This window comes from Vanellus vanellus (genome assembly GCF_965231255.1).
Source record: "Vanellus vanellus genome assembly, chromosome: 6".
Lineage (NCBI taxonomy): Eukaryota > Metazoa > Chordata > Aves > Charadriiformes > Charadriidae > Vanellus > Vanellus vanellus.
The window spans coordinates 45,819,249-45,830,160 of record NC_138911.1 but is presented as its reverse complement, the minus strand read 5'-3'; the positions used below and the strand labels follow the sequence as shown (position 1 = coordinate 45,830,160).

General features: G+C 38.4%; 1 protein-coding gene across 2 annotated transcripts in view; it reads right to left on the bottom strand.

Moving 5' to 3' along the window:
- Nucleotides 1–10,431: 10,431 nt before the first annotated feature.
- The window catches only part of YLPM1 (YLP motif containing 1), a 39,069-nt gene continuing 38,588 nt past the window's right edge, over nucleotides 10,432–10,912 (bottom strand). For both annotated transcript variants that reach the window (XM_082485889.1, XM_082485890.1), the window contains exon 21: nucleotides 10,432–10,834. The gene's annotated coding sequence lies outside the window, so the exon portion shown is untranslated. The remainder of the gene's footprint in view (nucleotides 10,835–10,912) is intronic.

Here is a 10,912-nt window from a genome sequence, read left to right as displayed (position 1 = left end):
GGAAGGTGTTCCTCAGGAGCACGGCACTGACACCACCTGAAAGCAGCGTGTAATGTCCCAATTGTCTTTTCAGAAAAATTTACTGGCCCTTGCATCGTCCCTGTGACGTGGTCCAGTGATCCAAGGATCTTGCTAGTTCAGCAGTTTGCAAAAGTCAGTTCACCATCTCACAAAGCTTCTCCTGTAAGCCTTCTGGTGCCAGTTCAATTGTCTTCATTCAGTATATTACTGAATGGCCATGTATTTGCAAGCATTCAGTGGCTTTTTCCACTGGAAATGAACCATAGAGTTAAGAGCCCCACGCCCAAAACACAACAATGCATGCTGGAAGCTAAAGCTGAGAAAAGAATTCTCAGACATACAAAACAACAATTAAGAGAGCCGAGGGAGAGGAAGGCGGAGAGGATAGATAAATGCAAGTATTGTAGATGTAACTCTGAGATCATGCAGGTGTAAAACAGAAATCCGAAAAAATAATAATGACAGGGTAGATACAGTGTTACCAAAAAAATCAGGCCCTACATGTGAAAGATCTACACACAATAGCCCTAAATCCTGCTACAAATAAAGGAGCACTGAGACTAACAGGGAGGAAGGCTTTACACAGACCCCTCTCCAATTTCTGTTTTCCCCACAGTATTGGGAAAATCCCCTGCCATGACAACTCAGTTCTGCGCTGTTAAGATTTAGCACACGGGTATGCTATCAATATGTACTACCGTAGCGTGGCCTAGCACATGAATCCACACCATAAACAGTTCAAAATTACATGTGATGCATCCACCATCCCACATTAAGATGTAGCATCTCCCCAGCCCGTCTACAGAATGGAAGAGGACTGACTCATGAGGGCAAACACCTGGATAAAACTCAAGTTAATTAGTCTATGAGAAGTTATAAGGTGATTTCTGAGAAGCATCACTGAAGACACGCATCTTTGTGCCATTCCCTCTCTGGTAACAGGGTTTATCTGCTCCACATTAACTGTTCAGAGCTTGGCTCAGACGCATCCCGGGCGCAGGACGGAATCCCTGTGTGCATAGGGTTCAAGGGCAACATGTCAGTGATGCTGCTGTAGGTAGGCTGTTGCTTTCAAAGGCAAAACCGCTCTTAAAATAAACCAAACTCCGTGACAATGACATCAGCAAAAAAATCCAGCCAAACAGAAAAATCCCAGCTGATAACAGTGTAAGTCAAAAAATGGTGCCTAATGGCTACTGAGCATTTCTTCTCCCCGAGACCACCAAACGCAGCATTTTACATATTACCCTATTTTCAAAACCTTTGTCTTTTATCATAGTTAGAAAGTCAGAAAAAACCCCAAAAAGAATCTGAATGCTGAATTCCAATTCTTCCTTTTTCACAATGTATTTCTACTCTTTTATACTTTCCAAAATTCCCTAAAATATTGTCCAGTCTTGATTTTGCTGCTAATTTATATCCTCTTTGCCAGGGAAGATGCCAACCAGGTATCTGTAAAATATTTTAATAATGCTAATGACTAAACTCAGTTCAATTTTAGTGCCGTTATTTCCAGAGGTCTTCCTTCTCCACAGCTGGTGTATCAAAGGTAGGGAATAATGAAATCAGTAATATTAAAAAAAAAAAAAAGCAAAAGTAACCTACATAGAGCAGAAAGTTAACAATGTTTCCACAATAAACAGAGTCCATCTACACATTCAGCTATACTGAACTCTGTACTCACCAGGTCTATACCACTTGACACAAACAAAGAGAAATAAAATCACAGCAAAGACTGAAACTTGAAATATAGCAGCGCAAAAGGCTCTGGAGGACAGGTACAGGTCTTAAATCCCTGCTGGAGTGGACTAATCCAGCTGGAGAACTGAATGTAATGGAAACTGATTGCAGCATCACACATTTATTCAAATTTTATATAATATACATATGAGGTGCATTACACATCTGTTTATGACCTATGCTAGAAGACACAGAAAAAAAGATACACATTAGGTTAATTATCACAAGGAGAGAAGTACATTATTCATCTCTCCTGCACAGAGGCTAACAAGTAGCTTCCATTGTTGAAATTAGATTTCCCTCATCTTGATGCCTGTAGCCAAAGACAAATTAAGATAAAAAAAAAAAGCCACAATAGTCCAGAAAAGGAAAATCAATGCGTACTACAAGAGATAAGATACACATCTTTATCTTAGAAAGGTAAATCTCCTAAAGCGGAAGAATTAATATACCAAAGTCTCAACCTAACGCACTCATCTAAATAAGAGACTGATACGGAACTGCTGCAGAAAGAGTACTTTCCAAGGTAATGACATTTGAGATCAACCCCGCTGTGAATAAAAACATCAATGTGAAGAACATACATAAATTACACTCCTGCAAAAATGTAGTCACCTCATCACCAACCCGTTACCTCACATCAATTGCGCAGATTTAAGTAATGTGCATTTCTGAACTTCTGTTCCACTAAGAATAGTAAACAACTGTCCTTGAACAAGAACACAGCACCTGTATTTTCTATTTACAGACCTTAGCACCGAAAAGGTCAGACGTGGAGAAGAAATGTCTGAATGAAGAGAGAAATTTTGCAATACTCCTCGAGAAAGACAATCTCTATGAGATTTCTCAGCTGTAACAGACACTGTTGAGGAACTCATCTCCAAATCTCTGACTGCACTGGATGTTGCTGCATCAGTGTATGTAGTGGAGAACAGCCTTTGAGAGGGAACTTCTCTGGACAACTGTGGCTTTTCAAATGAAATTCAAGTCTATGATTTAGATGAAAAAGCCAAGAAACTATCAAAGCAGACTGCAAAGTGACAACACGATATGGTCAGCATTTTTGCATTTGGCAAAACATAAGTCGTGCCAGTCTTAACTTCTTTCTTAACTTCTACTTTCCTTCAATGTAGCACATCGTAAGTCCAGATTAGGAACAAGAGAAGGATGGAAATCCACAGGACTGAGACAATCTTCTACAAGCCAGTACTGAGCACAACTGACAAAGGAGGTGATGGAGAAGTATTTATCACTGAAGGTCACAGGTTTCATCAGTTCCCCAAACTGACCCAAAGCCAAACAGTCACATCTGGTTTTACTGAGGTAAATCTGGCTTTTTAGTCAGTTTTATACTCCTCCAAGCTCATCTTCAAGTAGGAGGTATAGACATGCACTGTTAGCATACTACTAGCACTGCAGCATACTCACCGTGTAAGTGTCTCTTCCCAACAGATTTGTAGTTAAATTGCTTAAAGGGTATCTGAATATTATTCTAAAGCTACATCTGAAACATATATACTGCAATGAGGCTACAACAGACTGACTTTTAAGTAAAAATGAGGAAGTTTATACCCATGTTTACTTCAGGCCATCCCTTCAGCCTTACAGCAGATTCTCTCTGCCTGCTGGGAGAAGGGAAAGGAGACACAAATCATTATATTCCTAATAAAGGAATAAGTAGATTGTAAACTCCTTGGAAAAGGGTATTCACATTCCTCCTCAACTATAAAGTACCTGCTGCAAAACATGCAGTAATCATATCTACATTGCGCAAACCTGTTTGAACCATTCACATCAGAGCTTCAAGTACATTTCCTTGTGAGATCTCTGTATCGTCTCTGATGAAGATGAAATTCTGAGACTTCTTAGACAGAATGGCGTTAGTGGGTTCTTCTGTCAGAAGAATCTGTAGTGCTTTGGTTTGAATATTTTTCTTAATTCCAAGAGGAAAAAAGCAAGATACAATAAGAAACCTTGGAAGGCTTCAGAAGAATTATTTCTTGCTACAATGTATTTAAAAACTCTACAATCCAAAATCAGCTACTAGTAAGTTAAATCCTATTTTCCATTAGATGTCAGCAGTTGTCAAGCTTTTTAGCAGGATATAAAAAGGCCATTTAATTTTAATGCCTCTCCTTAAGGCAGAAAAAAGATCTTGTTCCATATTTATGCAGCACGTAGGTTCAATGGAGTGCAAAATCTTGACTGTGGACTGCAAATTATACTCCACACAATAGGGCAATGTTAATCCACTGAAATTTTTTCCAGAGAAAAGTCGTGACTTTTTCTTCCATGATGTAGAAGTTAATGGTTTAAAACTGTATTGGGCAATATAAAACCACATAAATTTAATTATAGTGGAAACAATTTCAAGCTTCCTTTTTTTTTTTTTTTCCCCAATTTAATCCTAACATGAAATCAAAGCTTTAGTGCCATCTGGTTGTCATTACCTAAAAAAAATCTTGATTTCTGTGTAACTTTAATTGAAGAGTACAATGAGATCTGCTACCGGACAAGTTAATCTGTCCATGTCTCCTTCAAAGAAAAGAATTTGGCAACTTCAGTTCAAGGGAAATGGAAAAATGAACACCTCAAGGAATAGCAGTAAAGACTCATCACTTACACAAGAGTTCTGAGCATCCACAGATGAATAAATTGAAATAATGTAGGTGTTTGTTGGTAAAGCTGTGTTTTCTGTGCTTCAAACAGTAATATAGTATTCTCAAAAAACAGAAGCTACACGTACAAAGGCTACTACCTGGATCAGCAACAGTGGTCGAACAAAACTTTTATTACTATCTGCATCAGATTTACCAAAACAGAATAAAAAGATAATTTTTAAATGCTGCTTAAGATACCTTGTCATCCATATATGGCATAGCAACAAATTAAAATAATTGTCTGTATTACCTACCTGTCAAAACAAGTATTTAGTTTTTTGCATTTTAAGCCCATTTATGCTCTGAAGCAGGGAAGAACTGCAGCTGTGTTCCCTTTCTTTGGTAACCCTCAGAGAAGAAAAGTTAACATCCTACAAGATTTAAACAGAAGAAATCTTAGTTTTTGAAAGATGCTTCTATTTTTTTTCAGCCAGCGTTTCAGTTTACATGTAATCTGCTAATGGCTCGTGCTTTTAAAGAGAATTTAAAAGTACTTTCAAATCACCCTTAACAGGCTTTTTCAAGACGAACTGCTTTCTGAATCAGCTTGCTCACCTATACTTTTGACCTGCAGACATAAAATGGTAGGGATTAATTTCAGATTCTCCTCCACAAATATACATGCAGCCAGTTGCTAAAACCGACACCTCAGACAGTGGAGTTGCTAGCACATTCTAGTCACACAAAACAGACTCCAGCTCAGATAATGAGAGTAAAACTAACTGAATTCCCATTTTCCTTTTTTTTTTTTTTTTTTCTTCCTTTAGAGTTTTCACTTCTCAGATTTATTTGTGTTTTTTGTTTGGTTGGTTTGCTTTTCTTTGCAAGGAGGACTGCAGTTATAAGTTCTCTCTAAAGACAGCAACATCACAGGAATTGAAGTGATAACAACCTTGCAGTTTTCATGCATTCCTCTGAGAGTATTGTTCAAACACAGCAACTTCACGTATATGAATATACTGGTCACAGCAGACAGTTCAGATGCCACCCTACTAAAAAGTATCTGAAATTTCTTGTGCAAAGCTGAACATGTATTCATACATGTGTATCTTGACAAGTGTGAAGGAAACAAGTTTTGCCCCTGTACCCACATACAAGGGAAGCAGTACGGAGAAATATTTGCATGACTGACACTCCAGAGCACAAGTCCCGGGGAAAGGCCTCTCCTCCCAAAGAGATTCCATCCGAGAGCTCCACAAGTCAGAAAAAAATATTAGAAAAAAAACGAAACTGTGTCATTTCCAGCAGGGAGCTTTAAGGTTTTGCATATTAAAATCTTAAAATGTACAATTCAAAGAGACCAGAGCCTCCTGACTAGAAACCTAACACAGAATGGAAAATATAAGCGACTTCGAAACACTTTTTCGTCTCTCCATTTCCAGTAGCTTGCTCCACTTTTTGTTTGGTAACAGTACTTGAGCTTACCTGGTTTAAGCAAAACCATGAAAACAAGAGCACATTCTGCTTCCAAACAGTATTAATCAGCTGGAAAGTGGTAATCCACATGAATGAAATACTGTCATTACCAATTTGCCAACCTACACGCATGAGGAAGATTTAAGGCTCCAGGCAGCAGATTCAGTACCATGCAAATGTGGAAGTGGTAGAAAGAGACATTGCAATTGCTGGGACACTCCACTGTAAGAATGATGCAAACAGTTTCGCCATGAAGAAAAAAGTGATAAATCTTGAGCAGAAATCAGAAGAGTTACTCTGTGTTCCTTTAGTTGGTTGAAGGATTCTGACTCACACCTGTAGGAATGGACGAGCAGGAGAAGAGAAAACAACTTTCATTCAAGTTTTATGAGAGAATAAAGATGATTGCCCTAGAGACTCAAAACAGAAAGAGATTGTACCATTCATATTTTAAATTCTAGGAAATTTCTGTTTTGTCTTCTCATTTGTACTATGATAAGAAAACTAAGTATAATCAGTCTTACACCACCACGTTGCAGGAACTTGAATTTCTTTTTACCCACTTATAGTTCATGCCGCAAATGTGCAGATCTCAACTGAGATGGCCGCCTCTGCTCCTCAAATACATTATCTCTGCAGGTTGTCCTGGTGCAGTTGGGTCCCAAATTCTCAGTGGACCTCAAGGTCAGTACTGAGACCCCATTTCCCAGAAGTAATCTGAGAAACACTAAATAACAGAGACAGGCATAATAAAAAGGAACCATGTACCCATCAGTATTTGTCTTCCTGAGGATGCAGACCATGTGAATATTCCACAGGCAAAGAAAACTCTCAGTACTGCTTCCCCTTTCCAGTCCACGTACACAGAGTTACAATACTCCAAGAGAGTTCCTGGGTTTCAATTCAGTCAACTCACAGTCAGCTAGCTGCATGCTAGCAGGGGCATTCGGAGCTTCACAGCAAAAAGCACTATTTGCCTCCAAACCCAGATCAACCATGTTTTCTTCAAGTCCCAAGATCTGTCGAATATTGTACAGGTTTCCGAAATTTCGTGGCAGCGATATTAATAATCAAATGGCACAATCTGCTAAGGGAAATTGTGTCCGAAGGGCATGAAACGATTCACCGTGACAGCTGCATTAAATAAATTGACAGAGAATATTTTTTCTTCTGGTAACAATAAATTTGTTTAGGTGGCAACAAGCTGTCCCACAGGCTGAATTACTTCATTCCTTTGAAAAGAATTCTCAGAGTGTTCCAATGATGTTGAAATCTTAAATTGGGAGAAAACCGATTTTGGCTGGCAAGGCCATGTTCTTCTCTGTCACTTAAAAACACAGTAATGACAGACTATTCTTCTACAGGAAGCATACTTTCTAATGTGACTTGCAAATCAAGACTCTTCATAACTTTTAACTACTCAACTAGATTAGATACAGGCTTTTGGGGGATAAGTTAATGTATTTGTTTCAGTGTAATATTACAACAAGTTACTTTTCCAATTCAATCCTTTCATAAAAGCCACTACTGAAATCCTACTCAGGACCTCCGTAGTATCTAAATGGTTGTTCAGAGATTAAAAAGCTTCAGAAATAGTTAACGCCTTACAGACATTAACAGGGATGTATTTTGTTTACCAACAGACAAGCAAGAAACAATTAACGGACAGGGTTCGCAAAGATGACTGAAAGAAATCCAAAAAATACCAAACCCGACCTGATGGGTGACAAGAGAAACTCTTAACTTGTACCAACACCAATTCTTCCCTTCTGAAGACTGGGAACAATGCAAGGTAAGTTGTTTATCTATGTTGATGTAAACATTTAAGAAAAAGAAAACCGTGACATTTCCACAACTGACAGAATATTCTGTGCTATATTTTCACTCTTTCATACCATAGTGAGACCATCATGTTTAATGAGCAATCCTACAGTAAAACACAAAGGGACCGAAGATGACAACTGGGCTCTATTCACATAGCAGCAGCATGTCTTAGGTTGCACATTCCCTTGCAAAAAACACATGTACTTCTACCGTAAGACAGGTAGTTTCAATATTCTTAAGAAAGCAGCTGGTCTCGAGAAAAATTGAAGTGCCATAAGAAATTGTAATTCACAGAAAATACTGTTTTAACAGTCAACTTTGCTCAAGAGGCAGCAGCTCCATTCTGCAGCAGCTGATGATTTTTTCAGAATTGTATTTTTCAATGTGATGCACTGCACCGAAACAGTCCAACTTGGGAGTTAGCACAATTGCACACACGGTCAAAGATGGATCATTATCCAAGAGCACTGGATGCATATTTTCCTATTTAGCCATCCATGAAAGTGGGTATTCTTTCTGTTAAGCACTGTGAAAGATTCTACTGCCACTACCAGTGAGCAGAAGATGAGTAAGAACTAAATCAGAGTCAAAACTTATTGGATTCTGTAGTGAAGGATTTTCCAGACAAAAGCAAAATTGCTAATCACCAACCCCTGACTATGAGCCAAGCATGGGACTACCTAGCTGTTCTCAGTTCTGTCAGCAGCAGTGACAAATTTTTCCTTTTTGTTCAATTTCTTCATTCACTGAAGGACTAGAGTATGTAGAATCTGTTACAGGCTGTAGTTCTGGCATAAGTTATTTTATTTGAGAGCCCATTTCCATCGAGCAGATGAAGACTGACCTGCTAAACATTCAAACCAACTGAAACAAATAGCCAAGATTATGGAACGATATTTCTGTACTACAGAAATGGAAAAGTTTCGAACTTCAGGGAACCAGGGAAAACAACGACAACAAACCCAAGCCCCTCAGCCTGTTCTGATCAGAGTCCGACAAATAGTCTGCAACGGTATGTTTTCATAATTGAAATTTTGCCCTAAACTTGAAGATTGATACATTTTCTCTCTGTTCTCAAAGTATAACTTTATGTGCATTCTCTGCTTATCTCTCTCTAATTAAAAGTGCACCACAGAATAAACAGTGTGACCCCTCTGGGTGTTACCTGCTAAAATAATTTTCAAAATTGTTAAAAAACAGTAAACAATATGATCTGTCACATGCTACCCATTTGCATGCTCCAGAAATATTATTTAGCGTGCAAAGGAAAATGTTAGAAAAGGATCTGGTTCAGGCATATTACCAAAACTACAGACAAAACCATTATCAGTTCTTAAAAAGTCAAGAAACAGCATCAACTTGTAACAATGGCATGCCACAAGAACTCCAGTTTTGTGATGGACAACTGAAGATAGACTGAAACCCATTTTACACGTACCTGAGAGAGTAACTTCTTCGAAGCGAAGCTTACCTGATTTCCACAGCAATACACAATACTGATTTCTTGTTAACTATTAGTTTCCCTGCGTCAACAATTCTCAGTCAGAATTCAAAGAGTACTTAGCAACATTAAAAAATAAAGTATGTATGCTACATAATAGTATGTGTACCCAGAAAATGCATATTTACTACCTTCCATTTTAAAAACGCTGCATTCACGGAGCTTGATTTTCTTGTATTAAACACATTCAGGGCATAACAGAAGCTCAGCCATTCCCCTTGTTTACCAAAGAACTTTCAATCATGCACCATAGACAAGGCTGAGAAACATCCAATAAACCAAAACATTAGAATGGCAAACAAAACCATCTATTAGTATCACAGCTCTCCTTTAACAGCACGAACTACCACCACACCAGAACTAGCTGATTTACCAACTTAGACGCAAACCACAATGTAATCACTCAGCAGAGCAACAAAGAACAGCAGAGAAGGAAATTCAGGACTTCATTTTCTTCCCTCATAAAGATCAGGAGAAAAAAATTCTATTCACCAGTAAAACAGCAGTTATTTTTGATTTAAACACCTTGCCTGGTTACAGCATTGTTAACACAAGGCATTTGCTTCAAAACCGACAGGACAAAAGAGTTTTCAATCAGCAAACCTGATGCTGTGCAGAAGCGATATACCAGCATCTGTGAAGAATTTGTACTGTTTAATATTGTGGAGTGCTATCCATTTATCTTTTTTTGGAAGCTAAACACATTTATTAAAGGAATAGAAAGGTATAACTTCTGGTCCTTGATGCTTCTTTTAATGATGTTTCTCTATGACACAGTACTTATGAATGGAATGAAATACCGTGATAGGGATCAGTGTTGACCAAAAGACATAGTAAGACCAAAATGAATTTTCTAGGCTGCCCTCCAGAGAACTCCGTAGTACCTGTTTTCAAGTTGAGCGTTAAAGAAACGTTTTTCATACATTACTACCTTGAGTATTTCAGAGCCATCCAACAGAATTCATACTCACGTAGTAACAGAAATTTTACATAATTGAGATACTAGGATCCAAAAAAATAACGACCATTCCTGCTCTCCAGGAAGAATGCCAATGGTATGGCTCCTAAAGGCCAGAAAAAGCTGGGGCGTTTAACAGAGCTGTCTATGAGAAGAGCAGCAGGTGATAAACCTAAAAGACGGGACACATTCCAGAATATGAGCACAGCACCTCTTCCAGGTAAGGATGGTTCTGAGCACTGTCAACATGTGAACACAGACCACATTTAAAATGTCAAACAAAAACCATGCTATATGGTCCACCAAGAACACAGAGTTTATAGTGAAATTTATTGTTCTGCTTCCTAATACAATAAAGCTACAAGGTACATACAGTATAAAACGAGAACAGCCACAAAGCAAAGGTGATAAACATTCTGTGACGGTACAGTGGAGGTAACATCTGTCTAATCCTTCCACTTTATCCCACAAACAGCAGCTAAAACTACTGGCCCTCCCCCTCCCTCCCCTCCAAAAATACTAAAAAGTAAACTGTCTCTCTCACTTAGGAGCAGTGGGATTTGTTGGGTTTTTTTGAGGGCACTGGTTATCTGCCAATATCTCAAGAAAATTGCTGAAACTAAAATAACAGAGAAAAACTGTGAAGGTGGGAGTGACATAACCCATGCAAGATGCTCATGACACCTTGTTTCACTTCTCCTCAGAGCAAATGGCCTGTAAAGAAAGGAAAAGTTTGTTACACCAAGTAAAACAGCAATTAATGTGGTCAGAGTTAAGATACAGCGAGCAAAA